Raw genomic sequence first — 17772 nt, 5'->3', positions numbered from 1 at the left:
AGTAAGTGCCAACAAAGGTTTTGCTAGCAAAGAAAAATTCAGAATCCACTGTCTACAATACGAGGTGATACCTAAGAAGGCACGCTCCTCTCTCTGTGTGCATGGCACAGTCATTTGGGCAATCGCTTGGATACGCTCTGGGGTCAATCGTCTTCCCTCCTTAAACAAGAGATGACCTAAGTAGGTCACTTCTTCGCGGCAATACTGCAACTTCGAAGGTGACACTTTATGATGAAGGTCAGACAGGTGTCACAACAAAGAAAGAGTAACTTCTTTACAAATCTCTTCCATCAGCAGCAACCAACAGATCATCAACATACTGGATAAGAGTAGCACCGGAAGGCAATGCAAGAGTATCAAGCTGAGTTTTCAAAGCCTGACTATAAATGGAGGGACTCTCACAATAACCTTGAGGAGCGCACTTAAACCGGAAACTGCGGCCTCCTAAAGAGAAGCCAAAAATATCCCTACTTTCCTCAGCAATTGGAATACTGAAGAAAACGTTCTTCAGATCAATAACAGAAAACCAAGCAGCTGACGCAGGGATCATAGTCAATAAAGCAGTAATGTCCGGGACAACAGGAAACTGTGGCACAAAGATCTTATTGAACTCTCGAAGGTCGATCACAAACCAATACACAGGTGGCTGAGAAGAGTCAGTATGCTTAAGGACAGGCAGAACAGGACTGTTACACACATTACCTCTCGTTTCTACAACCACACCTTTCTCAACCAAATCATAGATAATCGCTAAGAGAGCTCTTTCGCCATCACTGGAAATTTTGTACTGAGGAATGCGAGGTAATTTAGCATTCGACTTAAGGGTAACAACGTAGGGTGGAATCTGCAAGAGACCAACATCATTGGGACCTGTAGCCGAAAGTGTATCAGAGAGAGAACGCAGTTCCAGTGGAAGGCGATCCTTAGACAGATACATCGGAGAAATCACTTTCTTACACACCGTAAGATGTACTCCCGAAGGAGAACAATGTAATGTCGCATGTAATCTTTTCAAGTCCAAACCCAACAGATTCTCACCACAGCCAGTCTTTAGAATAAGGGGAGCCTCCAATTCACAGGGACCAATAGAAAGGGGCAAAGGACAAGAAACCGGGTTACGAACTGGGGCGCCAGAAAATCCTACTGAAACATTGGTCAAGCCAGACAAAGGTGCGCCAGGGAGTTTAGAGTGCATGATAGAACTCTTTGCTGCACCAGTATCCAAAGAAAAGGTTCTTCCACACCTGATGTAATCACTTCAACATAAGGTCCACTCTGGTCTACTGGAACTGACACTACTCCCTCCCTTTGTCCATGACTGTCCTAACTATCATTAAAACCAGCACTCTCACTTCCAACATAATAATCATCAGTGTAGTGCTGAGCGGACTGGACGTTCGGAACATTCTGTTGGTCAAAATAATTAATAGAATTCTGAGGGGAAAAAGAATGTTTATTCTGGGGGAAACGTACCACGTCCCCTACCCCTAGGTACTTGTTGGAAACCCCCACGACCTCTCAGACCAGACATACCATTCGCACGCTGTAGCAAGATCGGGCAACTATTCTTGAAGTGACCTTCTACTTTACAATAAGCATACTGATTAGGGCCTAGCTGGAGTCGCGAAGCAAAAGACTCAGACTTCTGCAACAGTTTCTGAAACTGTGGGGGTTGCTGAAACTGGGAAGGTTGCTGAAACTGGCGCTGATTAGGGCGAGGCGGATAAGCCTGCTGCAGAAGAACTTTCATTTTTAATTCTCAATTTTAATTGGTGAAGTAGTGTGGCTCACTGGTTAGAGGCGGCAGACCCGAGAGCAGAGGACGGCCCGGGACCAGGGTTCGATTCCCGGCGCGGCAGGTTTCTGGACCAGGGTCAGCGGACTTGATAAGTCTCTCGCCTCGGTGCCCACTCTGATCAGCGATCACACTCGGCAACTCTGGGCATTAGCTTGCCTCATCTTCACTAACGGCCCCACGAGACCGCCGGGGATGCCTGGTCTCACCCTGGAGATACCCATTAAGGGACCATCTCTCAGGGAAGCCAGGAAGGGTTTCGTAGCGGTCGAAGCGCCTTGGGACCCTACGGGTATGTAGTGCGCTATATAAATGCCTATACATTTACATACATTCTCTAGTCTTCTTCTCTACTTTATCATTCTCATCTTTATCTCTATTCTCATAGTATTGTGCAGTAGCCAATATCTGGGCCGAAGAAGAAACAGCCCATGAACTCTCCGAGTCCTTTAACTTATTAGAAAGTTCAGGAAGTAAATTAAAAACAAACTTGTCTACAAACAACCTCTGACCACATTCTATACTCATATCCTGACCTCTATGATCAATGAATGTTTCCTCAAACCTAGTGAAGAAATCAGACACACTCTCGTCTTTCTTTTGTTTGCATGCTGCTAACTTGTCCCAATTCACCCGCAGAGGAGGCATCATAGTTTTCATTAAATTAATAATCCTACCAGGTAGTTCTGCAACTAAGGGTTCAGGTTTGTCACCTCCTACCTGCCGCCCATCTGCAGCAGTAATATTAACCCACGTATCTCCTAACTCTGGCGCGTGATCCTCGTGACGGATCTTCGCCCATAAGGGTTGAGGAACTACATTACCCATCAACATATCTATGTCAGCTAAATTCATAACACACGCATCAACTGTCTGAGACAACTCATTGTAATAACCAGCACGATTTTTACGGGGGTCAGGCAAGGTCTGCTTAAGAGCCAGTACCTCAGCTCTCTTTCAAGGGACATGCACCCACACTCGCTGAAAATGAGCCGGTGCAGCCGCAATACCATGAGCGGCATCAGCCACAACTGCCTCTCTCTCTCATAGGATACTGCTTCACTTTTCTCCTAACAGAAGGGTCAGGTTCGAACAATGACTGAGGTGGAAGTCTAGACCTAAAAGTGAGTAGTGTCTCTACCGCTTCCTCAACATTGAAACCCACTCTTGTGCCTTTAGCAAATTGAACATTAAGCAATTCCAGTGGAATTGAACCCAACTAATTATCTTCCCACTCCTGACGAAGGAAGGTACACATGACATCAAAAACATACCTTTGTTTTGGTGCCTCCCACTGTAGGAAGATATCCATAACCACTTGTGGACTGTACTTGGAGGTATTCGAAACCCATCTACGAGCAAGGAGATCGAATACTGCCCACTCTTCGGGACCAGGGAGCTGACTATGTCTCTGCTTACGTTCAGAAACAGGGGTCATATTCAGTGACCCAAAGAAAGGAGACAAAAGACTAGTGACAGTCTCAGTCATTCGTTGCCGAGCAGAAGGAGAAGAAGTTGACATGAGGACAGGAGACAAAGTGTTTTGAGGCGACAGAGACGTAGGGACAGAAATAAGAGAAGTCGAAGATAAAGGAGTGTAAGCCAAAGGAGTTTGAGGCAAGGCTGATGGCAAGGCTGGCGGCCCTGGAGGGGGCTGCACCGGGGGAGGAAGAATCACCTGTGAAGCAACGGGTGGCTGAACAACAACAGGGGGTTGATCGACAACAAGGGGTGCAACAACTGGAGGTAACGGAGGTGCAGTAGCACCCTGAGCATAAGGGGGTTGTAATCTCAGTAAATGTGACATCAAAGGATCCTTTTCAGGGTCTTCAGTCACATTTGAAAGGGGGGGGTGGCAAAGCCGGGTAACATTTGTCAATGGCCATGCAATGTTGTCTATCTGACACTTCAATTTCACGATCTTCTTCATCTTTCTTAAACTGCCTAGCAGCTTGCATTACCGATATATTCCTCTCCTTCCTACCTCTCTTACCTTGTTTAATTTCTCGCTGTTTGGCTTCCTTACGCCATAGGCGGAAAGAGTCAAACATCGCCGGCCGGGCTTTCTTCTTAAATAGCGCAACCTCTAGGTTATCTAAAACATCTGATTCAAAACTACCATGTTGGGGCCATCGTAAAACACCATCTTTCCTTGTATAACGGACCCATACTTCATTAAAGGTAATGGGACCTACACCATGCTTTGAATAGAGTTCATAAGTTGGAGTTCCAACCGGAGGTATCGGACACGAGTCCTCCAATCGGGAATCCCTATTACAACTACAACAAAACCATTTCCTAAATTTGCTAAAACCAGGCATCTTTTAGCTCACTAGTCTTCCTTCAAACTTCAAGGGGTTATCAAAAATTATACACTGGCAAATATACGAACCCCTCGGCTTCGACTATTGCAATGTCCGAATCAAAACCAAGAAACAAAACAAAGTCGTGGGAGCGACCCACTTATACTTAACCAAAATGTCTGTCACGCCACCAGAAGACCGTCTAACGTCTCGCCTTACAAATCATCACAAGAGGGTCCAAGACAGGGCGACAGTCAGGGCAGCAGTCCTTCGCAGCCGTCGGAAAGGGGAAACCTCGCAGAAAAAAACCTTCGGTCCACGTCGACATGCAGGACCCACAAGCACCGGATCATGAGGTGCTCTTAGTGTTGAACTGTAGAGACCAGGGTGCCGATTACCTACAAGTGCCTGAGAGACCTCCTGATGGTGATTCTGGCTGAAGCTGAGGCCCGAGCGGAGGATGCTCCGAAACCTGGATGGGGCCTATTGGAGGCTGCTGTGTGGAGTGTTGAGCTGGTGAAGCTGAGAGGCCCCATGCAGCCTGATAATGGTGGGGGCCAGCGGGCTGACATATGGACTGAGGCAGAGGAGGCTGCCTCAGCCCTGGGATCTAGCTGATGGAGAGTCGCCCGCAGCCCAGGACCCTGTGATCTTCGACTGGGGGCCGCTGCAGGAGCCCAGGCCACGAGCGGTAAGAAATGGTGATGCCCCCAGCATCGGAAAGCGGGTTGCAAGATAGGTCTTGCCCTCCAGAGTGTACCAGAGAAGATTAGCAATGCTGCTCCTGAGCGCGGTGGACCCCTATAGCCTGCCGGTTGCATCCTGCTGCAGGACAGGATTCGGTCTTGAAGCGAGCGTGCCCTGGTACATACCCTCAGCTAGGCATCTGGTACACACCCTCAGCTATGTATAGCGGATGCTGGCAACTAGGCCTGGCGGGGCAAGCAAGTGGGGGCCCTGATACCAGAAGTTGCCTCTAAGATCTCTCACTACACTGATAGCTAGCCTACTCATATTCTAGGAGTGACACCTGCAATGCACAGTGGTCTCAAGTGGGGAGTATTCCTGAGGAATCCGGTCTTTCCTTCTGCCTTGGGATGATGGGGCTACTGTGAGTGAGTGGGAACGGTAGGATGCATGAAAGCATACAACAAGCAAATAGAGAGGCAGCAATGGAAGTAATTAAACAATGTTTCAATACATCAAAACGAAACACGTGTCCTTCTTTGATATGAAAAAGTCCTTTTTCAATATGTCTTCTTGATAAGATAATAAAATAGACAGCCAATATTATTAATACAGGATGATCAAAGAAACAGCCAAGAAACAGCCAACGTGTTTCGCCCGTTGCGGGCTTCCTCAGAGCTGTAAACATAACGTAAACAATATCAAAACACAAATTCCAAAACTTTTATACATGTTTTTACAGTAAAGTACCTGTTAAATGTATAGCACTGCTGAGTAATGTGTTATCACATACTATGATTAGAAGGACATCACACTAAACATTTGACAAAGATTTGTCCTAACCAACCTACTTATAACTGGTTACTTCTAAATAACATGCATTAACATACAATTAGTGAAAACTAGAAGGAGAGAAGAGAAGGAAAGAATTGTAAAGAAAAAAGAGAAAAAATGAACAGACAAAGGAAAGACTCAGAAATAAAATAAAAGACCCCAATAAATGAACAATTGCTAAAAAATAACTGACGAAGAAAAAACAAAAGAAACGGAGCACAAGATTGGGAGCATATCCAGAACATTTTCTTATATAACAGACAAAATAAATCAAAATTAAACCAAATGTGAAAAAGAAATAAAGAAATGTAGCCAAAGTGGGTTTATTTGAAAGGAAAAAGAAAAAAGAGAAAGAAAAAGAAAGACAGAAATAACGAAATAACGAAGAAAAAATATAAACTATCGAAAGAACAAAGTGCAAGCAAATACAAAAAACAACAATAGACATTAGAAGTACTCGTTTTCTACCCTAATAAAGGGGCATGGCATACTAAGAAAACGATCAGTATTCAAATTTATTACTGAAACCTAACTTAATTTCAAACTCCATAAGAATCCAAAATTAATATTCTCACCAGATCTTCAGGTTAACTCTAATAACTCTGGTTTCACGACGAATAAATAGACATACGTATAAGCTAAAATCACAAAAGAGAGGTAAACAAAAACAGAATCATTAACACTATATTAATACTTAAATTATGCTATCTAGCAGGTATATCATCACCCAATACGGTAAAATGACCTTAAACAACAATAAGTACCTTATTAGTAAAGGTATCCAGTGCATGTAGCAACAAGACGGAAAAAGGGGACGTGAATTGGACACGGAGTAAATCCAAAACGATTCTTTAACCAACGTGATTCTAAAAAGTGAAGTAAAATAACATACACAAAATTGCAATAGCTAAATATTGACAAAAGTTGAGATGACAACATAGATTGTTGATCAAGATATTACCTGTATAATTCTTCCTTTTCCTTCACTGCTAGTAATCAGTTCGGCAATATGGGTGTATACTATGATAAGCAACACTCCAATAGCTAAAGCCAATTGTTAAGGCTGCAGGAGGAATAGGCAATACGCTGATCCTAGTTTTCAAGGGTTTTATTTTTAAGTACAAAGAGTCCGAACTCTTCTTCTTGGCGGTTGTTTTCCCCCTTGGAGATCGGCTTCTGGCTGCTTTTCTGATCCTAGATTCTGCAGCTGAGGCGCGATGGTCCCGGTCGAGTCTCCGTCGCGGGGCAGGCTCGTCAACCTCCGTCGTGCCGTCGGAATCAATACCCAGGGGGGGGGAAGGAAAGATAAGGAGTATCAGTGTACTGTCCCAATGGTGTTTATACCTACAGGGAAAAGGGAGTGAGGATAACCCTAACTGTGCACCAGTTCACTGCAAACGCCGTAGTGAGGGAGGGGCGGAAATCTGTGTTCAGGGAGGGGGCACCGGGACCAGTTAGGATGTGACTTTAGGGAACGTCGGTACGTGTATTCCTGCCCGTGACCCAGCCCCGTACTTTGTCACGTACCTGGCGTAGCCATACACCTCCCGCGGGTGTATGGCTGGGCGACTCGTAGTAACGGTGGCCTCCTGGCTTCTCCTCCTCACTCGTCTCTCTCGCTCCTCCGGCTCGATTTTCGTCTCGTCCTTCTTCACTCTGCTCCGCTTCGCTATCTCCTTCAACTCCGCTCCGCGTCTCCGTCTCTTCCTCCTCGGTGAACAAGCACACCTCTGATAGGTTCTGTGCCGTATATGACGTCTCTGTGTCTTGACGCGACTCCGCCCATTGATAATCCCAGTCTTCGTTAAAGGGCCATGGTTCCGATTGTGAGTCAACGTTTGTGTTGGTGTTCTGCAGAGGGTATAATTGGTTAAAGGCAGAGGTTGTCCGTATTGTCTTTGCATGTTGCTCACATTCCGCATTACTGGACATCCCCATTTCGTTACATACCTCCCCCTCCGGACACTCACGATCGGTGAGTGGATGACGTGACAGAAAATCAGCCCCTACATTTTCGACCCCTTTCCGATGATGGACAGCAAATGAGAATGGTTGGAGGGACAAAAACCACCTGAGTACCCTCGCATTATTTGATTTATTGCGGGCCATCCACATCAGTGGAGCATGGTCTGTAAATAGATCAAAATGTCTCCCTTCTAGGTAATAGGCGAGTTTCTCGATGGCCCACTTGATCGCAAGGCATTCCTTTTCAATGGTAGCGTACTTTAATTCCCTGGGGAAGAGTTTTCTGCTCACGTACAGAATTGGGTGATCAAGCCCATCAGGTCCTATCTGTGAAAGCACAGCTCCAATCCCGTAATCCGATGCATCTGTGTGCAACGAAAACGGGCGGGAGAAATCTGGAGAAGATAATACAGGTGTTGACGTAATGATGGACTTCAACGTGAAGAAGGCCTCCTGCATCCGCTCTGTAGGATGTATTGGAGTAGACGGTCTCCCCTTATCTTTCAGTGCATCTGTAAGAGGCGCGGCTATGTCGGCAAACTGTGGGATGAACCTCCTATAATATCCGACAAGCCCCAGAAAAGATCTCATTTCCCTCCTAGTTGTCGGGAAAGGGGTGTCCGAAATAGCCCTAACCTTCTCAATTTGTGGCTCAATCATTCCATGTCCCAACACATAGCCAAGATATTTAACCTTTTGAAAGGCCAATTTACATTTCTTGGCGTTCACTGTTAATCCCGCATTCCTTAATGTTTCCAAGACAGAGGCCAGATGATTCATATGCGAGCGCCAATCTGGACTGTAGATGACAATGTCGTCTAGGTAAGCGGATGCATAGTCAGTCAACCCGGTTAAGACTCTGTTCATTAAACGCTGGAATGTCGCTGGCGCCCCGTGGAGGCCAAACGGCAAGACCGTAAATTCAAAATGACCATCTTCAGTCGAAAATGCCGTTTTTTTCATATCCTCCCGACGTAGGGGCACCTGCCAATACCCCTTTGTCAAATCCAGGGTCGAGATATACTTAGCATTGCCTAGCCTTTCAATTAATTCGTCCACTCTTGGAATGGGGTATGCATCGAACAGAGATATATCGTTCAGTGCCCGAAAGTCCATGCAAAAACGGCGACTGCCGTCTGGTTTAGGGACCATGACAATGGGGCTAGACCAATCACTTTTTGAAGGCTGGATCACTCCCAGCCTGAGCATCTCCTCCACCTCAGCCTTAATAGCCGCTCTTCTGGCCTCGGGGACCCTGTAAGGTTTGATCCTCACTTTTTTGTCTGGTGGGGTATCGATACAATGTTCAGCCAGAGAAGTTCTACCTGGCCGGCTGGAGAAAACGTCTGCAAATTTATTCAGAGTATCTTTCAGTTCCTTACGTTGCTGTCCAGGCAGTTCATCATTGTGAACCAGCATGTCAATGGTGGCGCTCTCAGATTCCGATTTGTCAGTCAAGTGAACAGCGGCAGGGGGCGGCCCCAGCCATTTTTTTAAAAGGTTAATGTGATATGATTGGTGTTTGTTTGGAGCGACCTGCAGTTTATAGCTAGTACGCCCTATAATGGCCGACACCCTATATGGGCCCATCCACTCCGCCCTAAACTTATTGGAGGAAGAAGGTAGGAGAACCAAGGCCCAGTCATCTACCTGTAGTTGTCTCCACTTTTTCCCTTTGTCATACGCTTTTTTCTGGGCTGTCTGGCTGGCCGCCAGATGGACTACCGCTAGTTCCCTCAATTTAGCGAGCTTGGACTTCAAGGCCGTGGCGTAATCCAGTGTAGTGGCGACCTCTTCAGATTGTTCATTGACCCATGCATCCCTTGTCATTTCTAGCAACGAGCGGGGTTGACGGCCGTAAAGGAGTTCAAACGCAGAGGCCCCCATACTACTCTGTTTCTGGGCCCTTATTGCGTATAAAGCCAACGGCAGCACCTTGTCCCAGTCAGACCCACTAACTTCCATCATTTTCCGGAGGGTTGATTTAAGGGTACGGTTGTACCGTTCCACCAGTCCGTCCGTCTGAGGATGGTAAACAGAGGTACGGAGCTGGTGGATGTGTAAGGTACCACAAATTTCCTGCATCAGCTTAGATACGAATGGCGTGCCCTGGTCAGTAAGGATTTCCTTCGGGAACCCCACCCTACTAAACAGTTCAATCATTTTATCCCCTACTTGTTTAGAGTTGGCAGCTGACAAGGGGAATGCCTCCGGAAACCTGGTCGCGTAGTCGACTACGACCAGAATATGTTGGAACCCCTTTTTAGTTTTGGGTAATGGTCCTATCAGATCCATCCCGACCCTTTCAAAAGGCTTCCCAATAATCGGTAATGGCTGCAAAGGGACGGCAGGGGGCCTTACCATATTCATTCGTTGACAAATGTCACACTTACGGCAATAGGATTCAGTATCTCTATAAATCCCAGGCCAAAAAAACTGTCTGAGTACATTTTGGGTCGTCTTCTCAGCACCAGTGTGTCCGGCGACCAGGTGGCTATGAGCAAAGAAAAGAACCTGCTCCCTGAACGACACCGGTACAAGAAGCTGAGCCGGGTCCCCCTCTTTTCCAATTCTGTACAGCAGGTCACCCTGTATGACAAAGCGGGGAAAAATTTTAGAGCCTATGTCGGTCTGATGTGCCTGTTCCCATGCATTCATCAGAGTTGGATCACTTATTTGAGCAAACTTAAAGCTTTTGTCTAAAACCCACGGATCATGAGGGAGTATAGTATGTACGGGTTCACCGCGCATCCCGGTGGACCCGAAGGCTCCTGTCCCCCTATCCGTCTCTTCTAGACTGTTTACTTCGGATAATGTGGTAGACGCTATGCTTTCGCAAATTAGTTGAGCCACCCGGTCACCTTTATTGACTTTAAAGTTCTCATTTCCAAAATTAAAGAGGAGGATATTCACATTACCTCTATAGTCTTCATCTATAACCCCTGCTCCTACGTCAATAAAATGTTTGGCGGCTAAACCCGACCTGGGAGCGATTCGGCCGTAGGACCCCGGGGGAACTGCAATCTGTAAGTCTGTTTTAACTAAAGTCTTTTCTTTACTGGGCACTATATAGTCATATGCGCTATATAGATCGTACCCGGCTGCCTTGACCGAGCCTTTCGAGGGAGAGTATGCATTTTTAGACATTTTTACAAAGCGTAGGCAGTCAAGGGTGTGTTTTTCTTTTGTTCCTGTGTCCGTTTTCAAGGGAAGCCCCGTTGTGTCTGCTAGTTTATCTCTAAACATATTTAGGAACGCCGGATTGTCCGTTCCTATTATCAAATCTTCAGGTAGACTTTCCATTACCCCTACTCTAACTTCAGGAGTAGTCCCTAAAGTGGATTTTATAACAATGTTAGCCACTGGATAGGGTTTTATGTCCCCATGGACGCACTTTATATTCACCACCCCGTTTTGGACGTACTGTTTTGGATGGACGTAAGATGTTTTAATTACAGATTGGCGACACCCTGAATCTAATAGAGCTAACAGAGGGTATCCATTTGCTGTGACACTTACTCTAAAGGTTCCGCCCATCTCCGCTGAAAACATGACTGCCTTGGGGAGGTAACCAACCTCCATTGGTTCCTCTTCATTTCTCTTTCTCGGGCACATTCTTGCAATGTGGCCCCATTGTCCACAGTCAAAACATTGTGGGCCAGAAGGGAGGGTGTTTTCCGTTCTCCATGTTCTAGGCCGAGTCATTTCTTTTCCTCTAGTGATTGGTTTTTCAGGTCTTATCACAGCTTTTCTCTCCCTATCCGGTTCAAATGGAAAACCTTTCGGTTGAGCCCTTGAAAAAGATGAAGCCATTTCCACCGCTTGAGTAGTAGTTAAATTATGGTGCTGCCTCAGCCACTTTTGGGTGGCATAGGGGAGTGCTTCTAGGAACTGTTCTAAATAAATACGGTCAAGTATTTCTTCTTTGCTGCTCGTCGTGGGGGTGAGCCATTTGTCTGCCGCCATTTTGAGCCTTACAAACAAAGTCTTGGGGTTTTCCCCTACTGAACCTCTTTCTCTTCGAAACCTTATCCGATAGGCTTCAGGATCTAGCCCCAGATGGTCGAGAATTATTCTTTTTACCTCATTGTAGGGTGTGTTCCCATTGGGATTGGCCACTTGGTAAGCTGCCTGTGCTTCTCCCCCTAGAAGAGGCGCCAAAAAGAATGGCCATTTTGCTACGGGCCATCCCGAAGCTCTGGCGGCCCTTTCAAAATTTAACAAAAATGAATCCGGATCTTCACCTGAGCGGTATTTCTGCAGGGAAACTGAGGGGGTTCCGTGTGTTATTGTTCTCTCCGTGGCTCCTCCTCTATTACTAGAGTCGACCCAGGCTTGCTCAGGTTTTTCCTCAAACGCTTTTTTTATGGCTTCTCTGTCAGCTTGTGCTGAAGCCAAGTGTTGCTCTAACACCCACTCGATCCGTTCTTGTCCTTTCACCAGTTGCTGTACTACGGTTTCCATCTTCTCTCCGCAGATGGTGCCTATGCCCGCATTCTCCACCACTGTTAAGGCTGCAGGAGGAATAGGCAATACGCTGATCCTAGTTTTCAAGGGTTTTATTTTTAAGTACAAAGAGTCCGAACTCTTCTTCTTGGCGGTTGTTTTCCCCCTTGGAGATCGGCTTCTGGCTGCTTTTCTGATCCTAGATTCTGCAGCTGAGGCGCGATGGTCCCGGTCGAGTCTCCGTCGCGGGGCAGGCTCGTCAACCTCCGTCGTGCCGTCGGAATCAATACCCAGGGGGGGGGAAGGAAAGATAAGGAGTATCAGTGTACTGTCCCAATGGTGTTTATACCTACAGGGAAAAGGGAGTGAGGATAACCCTAACTGTGCACCAGTTCACTGCAAACGCCGTAGTGAGGGAGGGGCGGAAATCTGTGTTCAGGGAGGGGGCACCGGGACCAGTTAGGATGTGACTTTAGGGAACGTCGGTACGTGTATTCCTGCCCGTGACCCAGCCCCGTACTTTGTCACGTACCTGGCGTAGCCATACACCTCCCGCGGGTGTATGGCTGGGCGACTCGTAGTAACGGTGGCCTCCTGGCTTCTCCTCCTCACTCGTCTCTCTCGCTCCTCCGGCTCGATTTTCGTCTCGTCCTTCTTCACTCTGCTCCGCTTCGCTATCTCCTTCAACTCCGCTCCGCGTCTCCGTCTCTTCCTCCTCGGTGAACAAGCACACCTCTGATAGGTTCTGTGCCGTATATGACGTCTCTGTGTCTTGACGCGACTCCGCCCATTGATAATCCCAGTCTTCGTTAAAGGGCCATGGTTCCGATTGTGAGTCAACGTTTGTGTTGGTGTTCTGCAGAGGGTATAATTGGTTAAAGGCAGAGGTTGTCCGTATTGTCTTTGCATGTTGCTCACATTCCGCATTACTGGACATCCCCATTTCGTTACACCAATAAAAGAAGGAAAGATGTAATATGAAAAAAAACACCCAAAAAAGGTAGAGCGCAAGGAAAAAACTCAGGTCCAGGAACCATTAAGCTATGCATGTGATTTTTAATACGATCACAACGCATGGAGTAACTTGACTATTGTCATATTTACTTTCACTACCAAATCTGTATGAGACAATTAGTTGAAAATAAGCTGAATGAAGAGTTATAGATCCAAAGCACATAAGAAAAAGTAAAACTATCAGGTCAAAACAACCGACATGCAAATTTAAACGAGCAGCATTACAAAAATGTACACAAGCGGGCATACCTGCAATGCGATTTAATGCCTGTCAGAGCGAAATGGAGCATGGAAATTATCCATATAATGACATGCATCTAGCCAAAGATCCACATACATAAAGCGATGGAAGGCAGAAAGAAGAAACAGACCTCGTCATCTTAATCAAACGACCATACAACTTGCTAGTAATGGTTGTATGTAAGTAGAGTTTTAAATAAGTCAAACATACTAACGTATTGACACGCGGAATAAGGGAGACAATAAATGTGATGACCAATGTCGTATCTTGCACTAAAAAGAGAAGAAACAACACACATAAAGCACATTAGAGTTTAAATAAGTCAGACACACTAACGTATTGACACACGAAATAAGGGAGACAACAATTGTGATGGCCAAAGTCGTATCTTGCACTCGAAAAAGAAGAAACAACACACATAAAGCACATTCGTGCCTAGCGCAATAAATACATCTATCAAAAATAGTTGTAAGACAGCAGCACACTGTCTCTCGTCAGTATTTTCTCGTGCTTAATCCTAACTAAACTTACAACTACCAGGCTTCATGTATGCCGGAATACTCACGTCCTCTATTTTTCAAAACGCCCCATATTGTCCTGGGTATCTCGACTCCCCAAAGTCAAACCAAATTTCGCGCGAAAAGACGGCACATCAAAACATGCTCTTTTTATAGGCAGGCAGTTATAAAGAAGGGGAGGCCTGGCTCATTATCTACCCCTACAGCAATGGTGATCCGAGCACGAATGGAGGCCATTAAAAGATAGGCTGGAGTAACAAAATTACACTGGACACCCCTTTGTGGGATGCAGCGACCCAGGCTCCGCTGCAAGAAATAGACTGCGGTCGAAAATGGGACCTCTTGGGGATTCGAAAGTAGGGAAAGATTAGACTGAGACAGGCATGTTGTTGTTTGCGGACCTCCAGACGCAATATGAAGTCATGAGCTTCCAACACCAGTTATATCTACACTTCAGGCACATCCTTTTAAAATGCAAAGACACACCAGAGGAAGCACCGGAAGAGAGTCCCCTAGAGTATAGAGTGCTGGGATCTCCACTACACTGCTATGCAATCTCAAAGATATACAGGATGTTGGTCAAGATCTCACCCCCTCTGAGAGCACTGCGGGTAGGTGGGAGGGAGCCTTGGGTGTCATTGAGGACAAGAATGAAGTGATGTCTATAGGTATCCTTGTGAGGTCGCAATTAAGGCAGGGTTCTCCTGCATAAAGCATACTACTTTAGGATGTGTCTCAGCCCTAAACTAGTATAGTTGGGAATTTGGGGGAGCAAATGTGGGGCAGATACAAACTCCTACTCTGCAACATTGTCTTAATGGTGGCTAGATGAGACATTGTCCAGTTATGGGGAGCAACCAACGTGCTAACAATAGACAGGTGGAAGGCAAACAGGGATTGGTGCATGAGAGCTGAGTGGCAAATCTACAAGGCCAGAGCGTGTCCAAGTAAATTTGCCAAGCTATGAGACCCCAGGCAAGGTCTATGGAAGACATGAGTTAAGTCCCCTGGAACTGGCTCCTATCGCAAGGATGGGATCAGATGGTGGGAAAGTGGTACCATCTGGGGACCACAAAGCATCTGCTTGAATCCCTCAGGCACGTAGGGGGACTAAAGTGGACTGTGTAAGTACAATTTTTGTTTTGATCTGGTTGGCCGGTGTCTTGTTGGGTGGGTTTTGTGGGGAGAGCGAACAGGCTATTCCATTATTATTATTGTGTTTCTGTATGTGATGTCCAAATGGAAAACCTTGAATAAAAAGAGTTTTTAAAAAATGCAGTTTTTCAAGAGGAAAAGTATCTCAATCTCTATACTACTGCATCACTTTTGCTGTTCCTTTCTTTCTGTGACATCCAACGCGGATCCAGAGCTAGTAGACCTGTCTCTTGACAGAACTTTCCCTGAAGAAAACCTTTTTTATCCACAAAAAAAAAAATCTTTGTAGTGTGCAGTTATGGGCCTTAAAACTACAAGGTTCAATCAGCATTGTCATTGTGCACAACAGATGTTGGTAACAGATACATACAAAGTCAACCTGTGGTGCTTCGGCGCCATGCACAACTCAAAGTCTTGTTTGTGCTGTGCGAAAAGTGAACAGAAAAGCTATTTAGGACTGTGCAGCCAAACTCGCTGTCACTGAACTCCATAAGAAGTCGCGGACCCGGTCGTGGGTGCGGCTGTGCTCTCACTTCAGGGATGGGTCCTGAGACCATTCTACGTCATGATCCAGGAGTTCATGTAAGTCGAATAAACAGAAAAACCATATGACATTGAAACATGTTTCTTTGTCATCCTGCCACTCCCATCGGATTCATGCAACTTCCCGGATACTTTTAGGCTTCATAGCCACTCCAAGGAGCGAACTCCATAAGCACCTCCGCTCAACCTCATTCCCCCTTAGTGGGTGTCTAAAGAAGGCAATAACAATCATCTTTAGTACTCCACTGGATCTTTCATTCCGGATCACCTTCAAGGCCCAAGGATTCTAAATGGACACACACAGCCTGACTGAGGCTTGTACACGGATACTTCGCTGACATTGACTGCGTCACTCAACCTCCACACAAGGTCAGACCTGACTTCGAGCACAGCATCACCGCTTCCAGCGATGGTGCAATGGATGATGCTATCTCCACACAGAGACCAATGCCATGATGTACTCCCACGAGGGCCGGCACCAATGTTGCTGTTGTTGGACTAGAATGAGACAATTCTTTCGAATTCGGCTGCTCGACCCCCAAGATCCCCACCACAGTATTTTACCTTCTTGGATGAGTATCAGCAGTTTTACTCAGATGAGGATCACCAGTTTTTGTGATCAGGATTCTGAAGGGGAGACATTTTATGATAAGGGCAATATGCTTGAGGACCTACAAGATGCCAGGAAATTAGATACCTCCACTGACATGGACCTAAACACATGGCCACTGTTAGAACCCCGTTTGGGGGGCCACAGTGCAAGCAGGGATTATTGGGCCCAACCATGGGGGTTCAGGCCTTTTATTCCTGATGTCCCAGGACATGACCTACAATGGATTCTGAGGAACTGATCCAGGTACCCTTTCAGTACTTGACTCTCAGTAATAGCATGGTTTGAGCAATCCAAGGCTCCCTCCGGGGAAGGTAGATACAGGGGGTGAACCCAGGCTCACAACTCAAAATATGTGCAACAGCAGCAAATAATGATTGTCCAGCTAAATACTCACTTTTATGAAGAAGTATTTTATTATAACTCTATTAACACAAAAGGGAAATATGACATTCACAACTTCCACAGCCCCTCTGAGGATAATGCTCTAGTTTTCCCCTCCCTCATTACTCGACCAACAGTAGTCCAGGGTAAGCCCACTAGTAGCCGGAGTCTCACGAGTTCCACCCCGACTATCTTAAAGTTGCAGCGCCAAAGCACTATCTTGCAAGTAAGTTCCCCTGGAGCTGAGTTGACATATCAGTCTCAACTGCACTTGAGGGATTAAAGTGACCGGAGTTTCTCACACGCCCCCTCTACAGGCACTGGAGCAACAGCGTCAGGTTCAAGTGAGTTCACTCCACGCGGTCCAGACAGCCTGTGCTATTCGATCCTCGAGTTCTTCACATGCGGCTGTGCAGTCACAATGATTAGAGGCTCCTAATGACTCCCCCAAGCTGAGCAAGTACTTTTTGGTCTGTCCCACGGTGCCTGGGTGAGGAATGTGCAAAGGTCCTGATACTGATTCTCTGTCATAATGCAGGTTCACAGGGGCTACCCTCAGCAGATTTTCTTTCTCCTGTGATGATCTAGACCAGGTCACACTTTGTGCTTGGACCCAGGGACTTCCGTCTGTGGTAAGTGAGTCACCGTATCTCCACAGCACATTCCTTCATGATGACCCCAAGTGGCATACAAGGTTGCCGGCTCACCACGTAACACTGGCCACAGCCCGCTTAGCACAGCAATCTGTACCCAGCGACACTTGCTGGCATTCCTGTTGCTGGTACCTCGCTGCACATGGGCGGTAACCTGTTCGACACAACGATTTATTTATTTATTTAATGAATTTATATGGCAAAATACCTACCCTGAGGTTTCCCAGCGCCCTGGACCTGCACTCGATTAGAAGGGGACAAGAGTGTATTGATTGAACAACCATGTCTTAATGCCTTTCAGAATTTTACATAGCTCTGTTCCAGCCGTAGCTGAAGAGGAAATGGATTCCACAGGACAGGAGCCAGCTGCGAGAAGGAGTGGCTGCCCATCCGCACTCATTTAAATCTAGGGACTTCAAATTTAGCCTGATTCGATGAGCGAAGATGACGAGTAGGAGTGTATTTTTGAACCAGCTTGCATAAATAGCTGGAAGCCATTCCAGGGTTGATTCTGAACATAAAGCAGAGTGCCTTATATTTAGAGCGATTGCCAATCTTAAGCCAGTGTAGATCACGTAGGTAGTCAGAGATGTGGGTCCTTCTAGGGAGGTGATAAAGTAGTCT

Source organism: Lissotriton vulgaris, chromosome 1_1 (genome assembly GCF_964263255.1).
Source record: "Lissotriton vulgaris chromosome 1_1, aLisVul1.2, whole genome shotgun sequence".
Lineage (NCBI taxonomy): Eukaryota > Metazoa > Chordata > Amphibia > Caudata > Salamandridae > Lissotriton > Lissotriton vulgaris.
This window is presented reverse-complemented; position numbering follows the sequence as displayed.